Source organism: Pinus tabuliformis, chromosome 7 (assembly GCF_031772625.1).
Source record: "Pinus tabuliformis cultivar Carrire ecotype Pingquan chromosome 7, CPIR1, whole genome shotgun sequence".
Classification (NCBI taxonomy): domain Eukaryota; kingdom Viridiplantae; phylum Streptophyta; class Pinopsida; order Pinales; family Pinaceae; genus Pinus; species Pinus tabuliformis.
The window spans coordinates 1,678,340,261-1,678,357,028 of record NC_142293.1 but is presented as its reverse complement, the minus strand read 5'-3'; the positions used below and the strand labels follow the sequence as shown (position 1 = coordinate 1,678,357,028).

General features: G+C 38.4%; 1 pseudogene across 1 annotated transcript in view; it reads left to right on the top strand.

The window, feature by feature from the left end:
* The window catches only part of LOC149254902 (delta-aminolevulinic acid dehydratase, chloroplastic-like), a 37,401-nt pseudogene extending 20,963 nt beyond the window's left edge, over window positions 1–16,438 (top strand). The window contains exons 2-13 of the transcript XR_016267198.1: window positions 12,758–13,134; window positions 13,342–13,453; window positions 13,617–13,688; window positions 13,888–13,958; window positions 14,048–14,131; window positions 14,241–14,310; window positions 14,416–14,471; window positions 14,609–14,730; window positions 14,873–14,949; window positions 15,051–15,125; window positions 15,239–15,316; window positions 15,761–16,438. The product of XR_016267198.1 is annotated as a delta-aminolevulinic acid dehydratase, chloroplastic-like (transcript). The remainder of the gene's footprint in view (window positions 1–12,757; window positions 13,135–13,341; window positions 13,454–13,616; window positions 13,689–13,887; window positions 13,959–14,047; window positions 14,132–14,240; window positions 14,311–14,415; window positions 14,472–14,608; window positions 14,731–14,872; window positions 14,950–15,050; window positions 15,126–15,238; window positions 15,317–15,760) is intronic.
* Window positions 16,439–16,768: the final 330 nt, after the last annotated feature.

Genomic DNA, 16,768 nt, shown 5'->3' with positions numbered 1-16,768 from the left:
CCCTGGTCTGTGAGGGAGCGCTTCAGGGAGCGATCGCTCCCGCGCTCCCGGAGCGCTTTTTAATGCCCGGGAGCGATCGGGGAGCGATCGCTCCCTGATCGCTCCCGGGTATTAAAAAACGCTCCGGGAGCGAATTTTAAAAATTCGGGAGCGATTCGGCGGAAAAAAATTCCGCGGACCCGAAAAAAACAAAAAATTTAACTTATTTTTTTGGATTTATAAGCCCAATGGGCCAAAACAAAATCATTTCAATGAGATTGAGCTTGAGTTTGAGAGCAAAGGAGCAAGGAGCAAGAGCTGAGGAGCAAGGAGCCAGAGCTGAGGAGCGAGGAGCAAGTGCCAAGGAGCGAGGAGCAAGCTTGCAGAGGTAAGTAACTTAATCATTTAGTTAGTTTAGCTGGTTAGATGGTTAGTTTGGTTAGTTTAATTTACCTGTTTGAGTTTAAAGATCATTAATTTAAATTAAATTAATAAATTAAATGAATTAATCCCAATAAACTAAATTAATTTGCAGATTCAAGACTCAAACCCTACAAACATCAAACACGATGGACCTGGGGATTTTTATTGGCATTTTCCTCTTCCTGGTCCCTTTTCTGGTTATTATGGTGGTGGAGAGTAGGAAACGGAGGGGGCCTGAAACTGAAGAGGTGGATGAAGAAGCCGGAGGAAGTCAAATAGGTGAAAACCCCAGTGAGGAGGATGTGGAGGAGGGTGAACATGAGGGTCAAAAAACTAAACAAGACCAAACTCCATTGTGGAAATATGTTCAGAGGCCTGAAGCAGGGAGAGGGGGTGGAACCACTAAATTTCATTGCCCCCATTGCAATTCTGATTTCACAGGCTCATACACCCGTTTGAGAAGACACCTTTGCGGGAAAAGGGCATGGGATGGAGAGAAACAAATAGGAATCAGAACTTGCGACAAGGTGTCAACAGAAGATAGAGCCAAATACATAAAGGAAGAGGAGGACGCCCAATACAAAGCAAAAAGATCAAGGGGTTTCTTTGAAAGCTCACAAAGAACTCCTTCAGCATCCTCCCAAGGCAGTGGATATGGACATGGAGGCTTAGGGTCATCATCTTTACGCCGTAGAACCATATCAGATTTCCTTGATGAGGGGTGTAGGAATGATGTGGATTCAAACATTTACAAGTTCCTCTATGCAAATGGGATACCATTCAATGTTCTACGCTCACCTTATTGGCACGAAATGGTTTCTGCCATAAATGATGCCCCTAAAGGATACAAGAGCCCTGGGTATGACAAGGCAAGAACAGTTGGCCTTGATCATGAAAAAGCAAAAATATCACATTCTTTGAATAAAATGACAAGTTCTTGGACTGACAATGGGGTGTCCATTGTATCTGATGGATGGACAAATGTAAAAGGCAAGCCATTGATAAGTGTTCTCGCTGTGTCTCGAAGTGGTCCCATTTTTCTAGCTGCACATGATTACTCAGACAAGTTCAAGACCGCTATCAACATTGCAGAAGCATTGCTTGAAACAATTGAGCGTATTGGCCCATACAATGTCATCCAAGTCATCACTGATAATGCTCCTAATTGTAAGGCAGCGGGAGCAATTATTGAGGATAGATACCCGAACATATTTTGGTCTGGATGTTTGGTTCACACATTGAACCTTCTGTTGCATGATATTGTCAAAAACAAAAATGAACAATACCAATGGATTGGTGATTTGTACAAGAAAGGAAAAAAAATGATAAAATTTATTACAAATCATAGCAATACCCATGGCCTTTTCCGCAGTCACTCGAGATTGGAGTTGCTGAAGATTGCGAGGACTAGATTTGGTAGCTATTACCTCACCTTCAGGCGCCTTTTGAAGGTAAGAGAGGGTTTAGCTAGCATGGTATCAAGTCCAAATTGGCAGGTGTTAAAGGAAAGGGCTACAAATGTAGCTGACATTGCAGGTTTTGAAACGGTGGAGGAGGCCGCTCTTGATGGGCAGTTTTGGACAACTGTGAGACAGGTATTGGATTTCACCAAGCCAATTTATAACATGATTCGGTTTGCAGATACAGACAAACCAGTGATTGGTGAGGTGTATGAGCAAATGGATACCATGTTGGGGGAAATAAAAGACATTGTTAATAACAGAGATCCCGACTTGTACAATCTGATTCACGATTGTGTGTGTCAACGGTGGAAAAGGCTTAACCTTCCACTACATTGCTTGGCGTATATCCTTACGCCAAAATACTACTCAGATTCTTGGTTGGGCAAACCTGCAGCAGGGGGTGGTGTTAGGACCAAACCCCATTTAGATCGAGAGGTAACTAAAGGATATCTGGATGCATTAGAAAAGTTGGTGCCTGACAGGGAGGAATGTGCAGCTGTGCGCCTTGAAATAGGCAGATACTTCACTGGCAGTGGTTTGTATGGTAACTTCCATGCAATGGACGACAAAGATAAATTTGATTCTCTCACATGGTGGGAAACAGATGGCGGCGACGGACTTTTGCGAAAATTGGCATTGAAAGTTCTTGCACAGGTTGTAAATTCTTCTTCTGCAGAGAGGTGTTGGAGCACCTACAGTTATATACATAATGTGAAAAGAAACAGGCTCAACGAAAACCGAGCAGAAAGCTTGGTTTATGTGCACTACAATTTGAGGTTGTTGAGCCATTACTGTGATCGGGCTAATGAAGATCCCACATATAAAATTTGGGACAATCACCCTAAGGACGACAATTTGGAAGATGGCATTGTACATATGGAAGAACTAGAAGATGAGCTTGTACGGGATGAAGCTGAAGCAGCTGCAGCAGCCATGCCACCTCCACCTCCACCATCCAGTTCTCGGGGCCCGAGTCTTGTTCCATTGCTGTCGCCACCTCCATCGACACCCTCGCGTGGAGGCTCTAGTTCTGGTCGTCGGTCTGGGCGGGAGACTCCTAGAAGACCGCCAAGACCTACTTATACTCCTGGAGACTCTCGTGGCAAGGGCCACTTGTAGATTTACAGTTTACTTGTCTTTTTTAGTTTCTATTAGACTTGTGACTTGTCACTTTAGTTTTCATAACTGTTCAGTGTTGAGTTTTGAGTCCTTGACTCTTGACTCTTGACTCTTTCATATCATTATGACATTATGATATTTTTTGTAAACATTATATCACTGGTGACTGTGACAATGAAAATTTGAAGTTTGAAGTTGGGCCTTGGCAATTATAACTCATTGGTAATGATTGTGAATTATGAATATGATGCTTTGTGAAAGACTAAAGTTGTTTCATTTCATCTCATTATTCATGTTTCATTTTATAAATTTTTAACATTTCATATCATGTTAACAGTTAGAAGTTAGGACTTAGAAATATCTTCGATATTACTTCTTGTAATGGTTAAACTTGGCTTACAAGTACAACTTGTTACTTTGGTGATCAATGATGATAAATGTTATTGAATTGAATGTTATTTTAATTTATTATTTTACTAAGGTTGATGACGATTATAATTTCTAGATGATTGATGTGATATGGTTCAATGATCAATTTATGTTTTTTTATGTTTTTTATGTTTATTTCATCATTCTACATGTTTTTGTTGACATATATGTATCAAAAATTAAAAAAATATAAAAAATATATATATTTTTAAAAAATCGCTCCCCGATTCGCTCCCAAACCGGGAGCTTCTGAAAATGGTCGCTCCCGCTCCCGCTTCCGCTCCCGCTTCCGCTCCCGCTTCCGCTCCCGCTTCCGCTCCCGCTCCCCGCTCCCGCTCCCGCTCCCAAGTAACACTGCTAGGGAATGAAATGTGCTCAGTCACTTCTACATGCTAGGCACTACCAATGCAGGAGAACCTCCAAGCTACGAAAAACTAACACTCCCTCTTAGTGAGGGAGGTACTTTTGGCACCTCCATCACCTGGACCTGTCTCGAAGCCCATCTTAGTGCCTGTAGTTGCTCCCTCTGACCCAGAAGCTTGTCCTACTACTTGACTTGAAACTTGAGCTGAGAGCCTGCCACAACCAAAAATGCTTCAAGAAGTCACACTCCTGAGCATCTATCAATGCCACGTTATACCAACTAAGTCTCCTGGCAGTACTTGAAGACTCACTCTTCCAAGTCACATGTCCCCTCTTAGTAACTGACACTGATCATGTATCCAAGATCCTCTCGGATACACCCATAGGCTGTCCCAACAACTTGTATAACTGCCCTTGTCTGATGCCAAGCACTACCGTTGCTTCCAAGGTCACTTTCTATGAATATAGAAGCACCTATCCATCCCGGAACAAAACTCTATATCCATCCTCCTCCAAGGTTGACACTGAGAGCAAGTGTACTGTCAGTCTTGGAACAAACAATGTCTCTGTCACCTCCAGAAGTCCTCCTGACTCTAGCTGAAATCTGACACATCCAACCCCCTTCACTGCATGCGTGTTGCTAGCTCCAAAACTCACATGGCAGTCTGAGCCTGTCTTTGAAATACCGCGAAACACTGACCTCATCCCTGTCACGTGACTGGATGCTGTACTGTCCACTAGCCATAACCCACTGTCCTCATACACAACAATTCTACTATCTAAAATACAAGCAATAAGAGAATTTTTTTCTCAAATTTCTTAGCAAAGTCATCAATCTTAGTTGATGCTACTACTGTTTCCTAAGTCTCTTTCTTCTTCTTCTTGTATGGACATTGGCTTGCATAGTGACCAGTGTTGTGACATGCAAAGCATTTCACTTTGCTCATGTCCTTCATAGAAGCAGATCCCTCACTTCTCTTTACCTTACGTTTGCCTTTGCTCTTTGTAGTAAGAGCAACATTCTCCTCTTCTTATCGACCACACTTCCCACCACTCTTGGCATTTCGCCTTATCTCCTCTTGATGGAAATCATCCCACATTCTTCCCCAATTTGGAAGTTTCTCATGGGCAACTATCCCATCAATGAAGGCATTCCACTCCTTGGAAAAACCACTCATGGCTGATCTAACCAATTACTCATCAGAGATGGTTTCTTCGACGGTTGCCAACTCATCTCTCACTTGAGTGATCTTGATGAGGTATGAGGATACAATGTCAATTTTGGTCATCTTAGTTTGCCTTAGTTTTTCCCACAACACCATCTTTCTATTCTCATTAGTGCTCTAGAAAAGTTTAATTAAGGAAATCCACATCTCAAAGGCATAAGTTTCCTCAAAACATGGGGAATAAGGTGGTCTTTAATAACATCTAGAAGGAGCTTGCTGGCCTTAACATTCCTCTTGTTAAAATCAACCAACTATATTGGATTAGTGGGAAGTGTCACTTTCTTCTCAACGATACCCCATAGTTCAAACTCCTAAAACACCAATACAAACCTCTACTTCCATGGGCTTAAATTATTAGTCCCATTCAACCTATCCTCCACCCTTAACCTTGTTGTCATTGACATGCTTACCATCACAAGATTTCAAATCTATCCAAGAATGAACACGAACTCTCTCTCAACTAGAAATCCCTGTTTAATTTACTGTTCTCAACTATTCTGCCAACTTGGCTCTGATACCATGTTAGAATTTCACCTACAAGCTAGTTCTCTTGTAGGACTTTCATCAAACACTTATATAATACTCTAATTTTAGTCTACAATAAAAACTTCACTGTTAATGCATTAACTTAAACATATCCAATCTGATTTTATGAGCTGAAATACACATGACTTAGCTACTTTTATCTTGCAGGACTTTCGTCAAACACTTAGCTAATACTCTGATTTTAGTCTCCAATAAAAACTTCACAGTTAATGCATTAACTTAAACACTTCCAATCTGATTTTATGAGCTAAAATACACATGACTAAATCAAGCTTTTAACAAATGGAAATGAACAACAGACAATGTTGTCGCAAAATCTACCAGGCCTTGGAGAGGGGTACCCTAGAAAGCTATCACTAGACTAAGTGACAACAATAAGGTAGTAGCCCACTATCACCACAACTACTACCCCCGCTCTTTACGAACTTTCACCAATGGGAGGAGTCTCGGCATAAGGTCACCTATAATGAATATTCTAGGTTTTGAAGTTTTCAAGGTATAAGGTGACTATGAAGCTTCTAAGAGAGGCTCAACTTAGGTGCAAGGCTCCAACAATGAAGAAGAAGCAATTCTCTTTCCATAGAGAGGCCAAATTGAGGCAACACAAGACCTAGGGTTTGATTGATAGGTTGAGAGTTGGGATGACCTAAGGTCAAGGAGCCAAGAAAATGTTTCCAATAGTGAGTGTTAGCAAGGTAAAGGCACATGAAACCTTCAACAAGCCCTCAAGTTGAAGCTATAACCAAACTAGGGTTTTATCCTAGGACAAACAACTAGGGCAAGATAATTTATGGATGAAAATGGAAAGAATGACCACCAAAGGGAATGATTTTGAGGCAACCACTACAACCCTTGATGTTGAGACCTTCCAAGACCAAGAATTGAACTTCCTAGCCAATTCACACTTACCCTAGCTAGGCTTATTGGCCTTAAGAGGGCCAAATTATGGAAAGAGAGAAAATTCAGTTTTGTAGATAATAGTTGACTTGATCATCAACAATGGATGGTCAATGCATAGTCTAAGGTTGATGGAGTCTATGGATTATTAAGGTTGGCTAGAATTTGCGAAGGAGTAAGGATATTTTGATGCCCTAGCATCAAAACCCTAACTATTACATTTGTGAGGGATCAAAATTCACTTGGGAAGTCTAATGTAGGATCACTAAGGGGATTGCCATTAACATATCATACAATGAGTAATGCATGCAATAATATGACCTAGTTTTCAATACAATTGATATTCAACAAAATTAGGGCATGATATTTAACCTAGATCATCAATTTATTCCATACATTAGAAATGAAATAAAAAAGTTTTCAATAAAAAAGCACTTACAAGATAATATGCATGTACAATCCAATCATTGATCCAAGGCAACTTGTCCAAAGACGAGAACAAAGCTCCAAAACACAATATGCTCCATAGATCATATCTCTCCAATAGGTACCATTGCTACAAAATCTAGCAGGCCTTGGAGAAGGACACTCTACAAGGCTACTAGACTGAGAGACAACAATGGGGTATTGGCCCACTGTCACCATAGCCAAAACCCCCTGCTCTTTACAAATTTTCATCGATGGGAGGAGTCCTGGTATATGTGAAGGTCACCTAATATGTATTCTAGGTATACGATATAAGAAAGACACAATTTAGGCTCAAGGTTCCAATAGGAGGTAATTAACTTTCTTGATAGAGGCCTATTAGATGAGGCACAAGACCTATGGCTTGATTAGTGGGTTGAGTGTTGGGATGGCCAAAGGTCAAGGCAAAGATAAAGGGTTTCCAATAATGATTTTCAATAAGAACAAGGCACATGAAGCCCTCAAAAAGCCCCAAGTTGAAGCTAAATCCAAACTATGGTTAACTTAGGACTAGTAACTAGGGCAAATAAATTTATGGACGAAATTGAAGTGAATACATACCAAAAGGAAGGATTTTGTGGCAACCATTATCCTCTTGGCATTTAGGCTCTCACTTCGGAAATTCCTCTTCCCTAGGAATTCACACCAAGCCCTAGCTTGGTTGTTTGGCCTTAAAGGGGCCAAATTAGGGCAAGGAGAGGAGAGAGAAAATTTATAGATTAAAGTCAAAATGATCATCAACATTGGAGGACCAATGCCTTATTCTTGGGTGGATGGAGTCTATGAGTTGATAAATGACTAAAAAGTTCTAAAGAGGAAGGATAATTGATGCCCTAGCACCAACAACCCCTGCAATTATCTATCCAAGGGATCAAGAAGTTTCATGGGAGAGCTAATCAAAGTTCACTATTATGATTATCATTCACATTTTATTTAATGAGTAATGCATGCAAATAACGACACCTGATATTCAAAAAATTGGGGCACAATATCAAAACCCTAGATTCAGAGTATTCCATACATTAGACATAAAGAAAATAGATATTCAACAATAAGCTCACTTACAAAGACAACATGCAATATAATTCATCCATTGATCCAAGACAATAGCTCCAAAGACAAATGATTCGCTTTAAATATCAAAGTGCTTTCATAGGTCACTTCTCTACCACAAGAGAAGAGGGTCAAAATTCTCTAAAGAGAGGCCGAAATCTCCAAGTTGTGATGATGATTTGATACAATGAATGTCTCCTCTACTTATATGAGGAGTTCAACCTCTAATTTTAGCCTAATGCCCCCTGAAACAATAAAATAATGTGCTAGACACAAGCTAGGTCACACGTCGACCTAGTAGATAAAACATAACTCTTTCCCGCACGTTCGAGTCATAAGAGAGAATGATGACATCATGCATGCGGAAGCCCTCCTAGGGCTAGCATTGAGGCTTCTTGGTTCCAAGATGTGGGTAGAAGCCCTTTAAAATCACCTCTTAAAGGTTGGTCCTTAGGTCTTTGTCAATGCTCCTCTGTGGACCCCAATTTTGATCTTGGGGCACAAAAGTGGTCTCATGGGTCTCCAAGTGTTCAAAATGCATGTCTCTGCTCCAATGTTGGGGGCTTTCAAGGTGGTGCTAGCCCTCCCATGTCTCAAGGTGTGAGACCATCCTCCTCTAGGCCCTGGATCAACTACCCTCCCTCTAAGAGTGCTAAGCTGGTTGGGGGCATGCTAGGTCTACGTGCATCATCCAATAAAATCCATCAATGTAGGGAAAAGTGCTAGAATGCTGTGGGTGCTGGAGGTGCCCACATATATGTATGATGCTATGCTACTACTTGGAGTCCCATGGCTCTCAACGCTCCACTTGTGAGTGTCAATATGCTCCTCTAAGAGACTTGGGCCCTAGTTAATTTGCCCAAGCCATGGCTGTGGAATCACCCGACAATTACACACAGTATCGAGAGATAACAACTATGTTATTAGGTACATTTAATCATTTTTGCATCTAAGTGAACCAAGCTTGAAAGAAATGGGCAATTTGACACTTCAAATAAGGCTTCCCTTCCAAAATTAAGGCTTTGAACTCACAATGGTGTTACCTCCCTAGGTAGGAGTGGCTAATAGACCACCCTATTAGGTGTTTCTAGCCCCCAAGGGGAAGTGACATGTCCTTGGTCCACCCTTCAATTGATAGGTATCATGTGAATAATGATGGAACGAAGGGGAAAAGACTTCATGGCCAAGTGCCATGGTCAAAGGGACCAACTATGATGGGCTCCTCATCCTGAGTGTATAGATGTGGGGAGGGAGCAATTGTGGATGCATGAGTTACTAACTTGACCTTTGTTTTTCCACCCCTCTTGTGTGCCTTTTACTTTTTCTTGATTTTTTATTTGTATCACTGCTCATAGCTCAAAGGGTTAGGACTTGCTTTGTATGATGTATAACGATCATTGCTCTCTTAATGGTGAGACAACTCATTGCTCACCAGGGGTTTGGACATGCAATGGTTCCTTCTCATAATATGAAGAGCAACATTTGCTTAGGCACCGGGGGATGGCCATAATAAATGAGGTAGAGCACATGCTAGGATTTTGCCCGTGTGCTAATGTGTATGTCTCGACCATCTTTTGCATTTTGATCTTCTTTTGTTTTTGATTGTTGCCATAATATGTTTTTTCTTGTTCTTTTCACTGCATCAACCTCCCATTGCAAAGTTCCGAGCCCTACCCAGGTACGAGAATGTATTCCAAAGAACCAATGGTCAGTGGAATCAAGGAAGGTGGAATATAGGACTTGTAATGTAAGATGGAGAGTGGTAAGCATAGAATAGGGAGAAATGAGACTATGCTATCTTGGTCAGGTTTCCCAAGTAGTGCCCCTCCTATATCCATCGGGCTTGCAAGGGGAAAGACCATTATCGTGGGAAACATCTATCTTAGATCGGGTATGCAAATTTCTTTGAACTTAGATTTAAATATTGTTAGATCTTAATTTGATTTTCATTTAAATTAGGTTTTATTTAAAAATGAATTTCATTTTGGAGTTATCTAGATTTAGATTTTAATTTCTTTTAGATTTTTATTTGTTTGATTTTGAACTTAGATATTTTTTTGGGAGTTTAATTCCTTAAAAAAGTAAAAAATCAAAAGATAAGAAAAAAGAACTTGAGTAAAATTGTGTTATCCAAAGTCAAGAATAGGGGCATCGAGATTTGAGCTCACCATTCTAATCCATATGCAAAAGCTAATACAGCCACACTCCAAGCTCACCTGGAGCCAGCGGCCGAAACCGACAGCATCATTAGCCATTTCACTCGGCTGAGACCCCTGGCATCCACAATGTTGGACCTGGCCAATTTGGCCCCATACGACTTCCACTTCATTCAACTACATGCGGCTCTCTACTGATTTCCACGAACAGTCCTTCCACATTCGAGTCACTGGTGACATCCCTACAGCTCTTGGCCATTTCTCTGCCAGTTTTGAGCCACCCATTTCTTTGCCAGTTCCAGGGAAGAATTTCGAGTTTAATTTGACTGTACAAAAAGGTTTATTAAACAGGTATAAATACTGGTAAGTTTGTTTGGTTTAATTGATTTTTATGATTAATACCATTTTTTTTTCAAAGCATTTAAACCATATCAAAGACACATCAAAAATTTAATCTGAAAAATTTGTTTTTCCCTTCACCACATAAAATTATATTCACTGAGCATTTAAATGACAATAATTTATGTGTCAATCGTTATTTTCTGATTGCTGAAGGTGATATGATGCCTTTTCTGCTTATGTGTCATAATTGAAGCACCTTTTGCCCTTTTTTTTAATATCTTGTCGGGGTTCAAGGGGTATGGCTTGGTTTTGTGAACAGTGATAATTTTTACAAAATAGTTCAGATTCTTTTGAACTTTATACATTTACAATTATTTTGCCAGGCCAGCAAATCATTAGAATCAATTTGGATACCTATTGTGAGTCGGTGACATTGATGGTGTTATCATGCAAAATTTACAGATATTGGTGCTGGCATTGATTTGCATATGTTCAGTTCAAAACTCTAGTGAAAATATTTGTTTATGAATATTCTCTATTACAGAAAATATCATTAACTTGCAAACGATCTGTTTGAAAGCAAATTTGCCCCAAATCGTGATATAAAGCATTGATTGTAGTTTCATGCATTGCAACTGAATCATCCTTGGCAGACCTGATTGACTAAAGAAAGTGTTTAGTATCTCATTTAAATATTTTTAAAACTTAACAAATGGATGATTTAATGTGTGCCCAGTGAATGGAACATTTTCTCTAATTTCGTGGTCTCATTACATACTCTCTACTGTGCGATCATTGTTTATGTCATTGGTCAATGAAGCAAACTATGATATGATAACATTCTCACCTAAGCAACATTTGTTATTACTTATACATGGTTGGAATTCATAATTAACAAATATGGTTGCAAATTTATGATGCATATTGTTCTTTAAAAATGGCTGGTTATCAGATTCAAATATCATCAAATAGATATTTTAGATTGGTACACAAATTTTGGCATGATAAATTTATGTTGAGGAAGACTATTTTGGGAAATATTCCAATTACATTTAATTCACACAATTCTGAAATAGTTAAAGGATCTCTTGGATAAATTTGCTGATGACTTATCTCTATTTGAATAGTGATGTAAATGAAACATTAATCCCTTGGCATGAGCTCATCATTACATAAGTTGGTTTCATGGTCTCACTTGCGAACTTGATTTGGATTTATCTTGCCATTGGACATATGTGCTATTTATGTAATAATTTCATGATGCAATCAGAGTTCTGATAACAAATTTGTTTACTTAGATTTGATTCGTGATTGCATAAACCACTATTGAATGGGTATCAATATTTGATTTTATGATATACATATGGTATCTTGCAATTTGGATAAAGCCAGATGAAATCTTATGATATTTGTAAGATCAGTGTCACCTTGGAATTGAGCTTTAATTTGAATAGGTTATCAATTTAAGAAAGGATAAAAAATCTAATCCAAATCAGACTCTTGTTCATACAAAACGATAAATTGGAATCAAATCCAGGGAAATCCCCTTAGGTTAGGAAAATTGGGACTCTGCTCTAAGGAATACCTGTGAGATAACACCAATCATTCTTTGCAACCACTCAAGATAAATCCAATTGAAAAAGGACCTATTTAGTTTTATTGATATCTACTTGTTATTTAGTTTTCAAGTGGCTGAACTGACATTGATATAGTCATGCCTAGTTAGAACATGCTTCAGAGTATTGAAATGTTTCAACCACTGAAATTTGATTGCAATTACTGTTTGAACTTTGTATTTAGCTATTTCTGGTTTCATTGGCTTTGTAATTTGATTGTTTAATTTTTCTGTTTTCACTGGTTTAGTTTATTAGGCTTTTGACTGCCATGATTAATAGACTCTATCACTGTGCAAGACTTTGTAACTTGGCTTTTTTGTGGCTTCAAGGCACTTATTTGTCTCAGGTTTCTTTGTTTAGTGAAAATTTTATTCGCACTGATCGCTTAAGTTTTCATAAGCTTTTCATAAGCTAGCAGTTGTTGCTACATTGGTTGTCAATTTCCTAGGGTTCTGAATTCTATACTAAAGTTGCTGCTAATCTGTCAAATATCTAGGAAAATAATGAAAAAAAGAAAGAAAGAGGAAACAGCAACTATAATTTTTGCCACTACCTTTTTGTTTTTGCTGTGAAAGAAACTTTAATGCTAGAGGGAATTGACTTTTGTTTTCTTTGTTTTAGTTTCGGTATAATTTATCCTATCTAAATATTTATTGGCTGAGGTTTTTCCTGTTCATCAGGGTTATTATGTTTTGAATCAGGATATCTCTTCTAATAAGAGAGTGAGCGACCATCTTTCTTTTGGAGCATACCAGTAATCATGGCCCTTGCAGTGGTTGGTGCACCTTTTAACACTATAACAGTGGAACACATAAATAATGTGGGCTATGTTGGTTTGCGGCGTACTGGCATCTTCTGCCAGCCATCTTCCTTGTGCGTTAAAAGTCGATCGCCTGGGAAAAAGCAGTTAATAAGAGCAGAGGCTGCAAATGTGACACAAACAAGACAAACTATTGAGGAATGTGAGGCAGCTGTTATAGCAGGAAATCCACCCCCAGCGCCTGCTGCTCCACCCAAGCCTCATTCTCCACGTGGAACTCCAGCTATTTCTCCTCTTGTATATATATGCCAAACACAGTATTTTATTGAATTTCAAATTCTCAGAAAATTATCTTGCATGATAAATATGCATGGATATAATTATATTTTGTAACTAAGAAGATGGATGGAATTAAACTGGTTAAGGCATTACTTTGGAAGACATGGCTGTGACGTTCACAATGATGGTGCATGTAACATATATATGTTTTGATTTTCTTGGTAGCCAATGTTGAAACATCCTTGTCGCAACCACAAATCAGCTACTCTGAGAGCTGCCTTCCAGGAAACAACTATATCTCCTGCAAATTTTATCCTTCCCCTTTTCATTCATGAAGGTTAGTGAACAATTTGTTGCTTTTGTATTTTTGATATAAAACAATTTGTTGCTATGGTATCTTTGATATAATAAATATTTGTTTAATTTGATTCTTATTTCTCTAACAAGCACACAAAACATCCTTTTTCTAAATTAGAGTTGCTGTTCTTTTTCAATTACAGGGGAAGAGGATAGCCCAATAGGAGCAATGCCAAGTTGTTTCAGGCTCGGTTGGCAGAATGGATTGATTGAAGAGATTCTGCAAGACTACATTCTAAGAATTTTAATTTCTAATGGATATTTTCTATTAAATGGTCATGCTTTCATATTTATGCATGATTAGCTGGTCACTTTGTTAGAATATTCAAGTTATTTTGTTCACAACATTTTTTCCCATTCAGTTTCACCTTTTTGACACTGCTGAATCTAAGGTCAAATTCGCTGGTATTATGCAGGTATATAAGGCTCGCAATGTTGGTGTTAACAGTGTGGTGCTTTTCCCTAAAATTTCTAATGCTCTGAAGGTTTGAATGTTCAGTATTTTGCTGTGCATGGTCTTTTCTTTTCTTTTTTCTGGTTAGCAATGTCTGAACCAGAACACTGTTTTAATCAGTCACCCACAGGGGATGAAGCCTACAATGAAAATGGGCTTGTACCTAGAGCCATAAGACTTCTCAAGGACAAGTATCCAGATCTGGTAAGCTTTGGATCTTAATGTGTTTACCATCACACTTTAATTCTTCTTCAAAACTTGACATGGTGTATAATATGTAGGGCACAAAGAATTTATGCTTCTTTGTTTCTAGGTGATTTACACTAATGTTGCTTTGGATCCATACTTGTCTGATGGGCATGATGGAATTGTTAGAGAAGATGGTAAGCCTTATAATTACTTAATTTCTTCTTTTTCCATTTCTATGTTTATTACTTTTCCCTTGGGATGTAACTTTCAGTGTTTCTACATCTGCATGTTTTGTTTAGGGGTGATTATGAATGATGAAACAGTCCATCAGCTATGTAAGCAGGTCGTTGCCCAGGTAAATCTTCTTCCCTCATGTTCTTTCACTTCATTTAATGTGCATTGTGTTCAAATCTTCTTGTTGACTTTTATTTTACTTACTCTTATTCCTTGATTGCATAACACTAGTGATTTGCAAATGGTATGTTGAGACAGGCTCAGGCAGGAGCTGATGTTGTAAGTCCAAGTGATATGATGGATGGGCGTGTTGAAGCCATTCGAGTTGCATTAGATAGAGAAGGCTTTCAAGATGTGTCTATTATGTCATATACAACAAAGTACCTTCTTGACCTTTCATTAAACCATCTCATTACTGTTCTTACACTTACTTCCTACTCTTAATTGTAGAATGTGATGTTTCAATAAAGACTTATGGAGATCACAGTTCCATGAATGTTATGAACTTGTGTCTTTAAACAGATATGCAAGTGCATTATGGACCTTTCAGAAAAGCTCTTCATTCTAACCCACGATTTGGAGACAAGAAAACATATGATGTCTTACCATTTTCTAAGTTTTATTTGGTATGCTGTAAGAATTCAGGATTACTTTTGAATGAATACTTCCATCTAATTCAACTTCAATAAGCAGTTATCAGATGAATCCTAGAAACCACTAAGAAGCTCTTATTGAATCTGGTACTGATGAAGACAAGGGAGCTGATATTCTAATAGTATGCATGCTTCTATTGTGTGTTTTTCCTTAACAAACATGATCTTGTTACTCTTTTTCACTTTCAAGCTCTCTATTGTGAGATTCAAATGGGTTTAATGTTTTCAAGGATAGGTCAGGCCAGCTATGCCCTATTTGGATGTGATCAGGCTTCTCCGAGACAACTCATCATTACCGATATCTGCATACCAGGTAACATGGATGCACCTATATAATGATTGATTAATTTGACTAGAATTCCTGTGCTTCACAGCAAGCCGTATTAGGCAAAGTTTACACTTCCTGTCAAGGAATTTATGCTAATTTCCAAGTTCAGATTATTGACAATAGTTTGAAAATGGTTGAACATTGTGGGAGAACACATAACAAGGTCTTAACGACTTGTGGTGTTATTCTTTTTTCATTTTTGTTAACCATAATCTTATGGGAATGATCCTCCTTCAATCAATGTGAGGAACCAAGCCCAATGTGAGGAATCAAGCCCGCTTGTCTCTACCATTCATCAAGGTAAAGAGTGGGTCATAGCACATACAACATCACATTGATACGTTTACATTGCATGCTTGGTTCTTTTAAAACTGTCTGATTCCAGAGCCACATATATTGTAATGTAATCAGTATACCTGTTTTATGCAGGTTTCAGGTGAATACTCAATGATTAAAGCTGCAGCTGCTAAAGGAATGCTGGATGAGACAAAGGCAATGATGGAATCACTTCTTTGTATTAAACGTGCTGGTGCAGATGCAATTCTTACTTATTTTGCCTTGCAAGCTGCAAGGCATTTGTGCGGAGATGGCAAGTAAAAGAGGGACCTTACCTTCTCAGTGGTCACTCCAATTTGTCTTTGGAAGTACAGGTTGTGAACATCTTTCAGGACTAATATTTTGAGTTTCAATTAGCTATCACTTATTTTTGCCTTGCAAGCGGCATTGCAGTTGTGTGCAGGCAGGGAGTGGAAGATGGACCTTAGCATTTTTAAATAACTATAAGTGGCCTTGGATTTGTAGTATGCAGACATTTATCAGGACTGATTTGTTGAGTATCAATTAGCCATAACTAGCTTGTAATAGGCCACCTTCAGCTTTTTCCTTGTGAAATTTTAGTTCTTTTGCGTTGCACCCACTTCGACTGTCACACTTGTCTATACGGCAAGAATACATTTGAATAGTTTCTTGAACCTGAGATAGATTTACAGACATCTTAATCATCTACTAGATCAGTGTAACATTATGATTGTAGCATGGATCATAGTGCATCATATATGCCTTTTATTTATCCCCAAGACGATGGTCAGAGAGATTCCTATTAAAATATTGGCCATCTAAATATGGATGTTTGAACATCATTGTGTCGGAGAGGCACTTTCCAGTTCAGTGTGGAAGAGATGTCCTGTCCTGTTTTGTTGTGAACATTTTGATTTGGTCAAATTACACAATAATAATAATAATAACAACATTTTGACTTCAGAAAATTACATAAAAGTAAAATAAAATAAATAATTATAATTATAATTAACATTTTGACTTCAGAAAATTACATAAAAGTAAAATAAAATAAATAATTATAATTATAATTAATTGCGCCCCACTCTACATATAGGGAAGATATGTGTAATGTAAGATAAGTAAGTTTGTCAACATTTT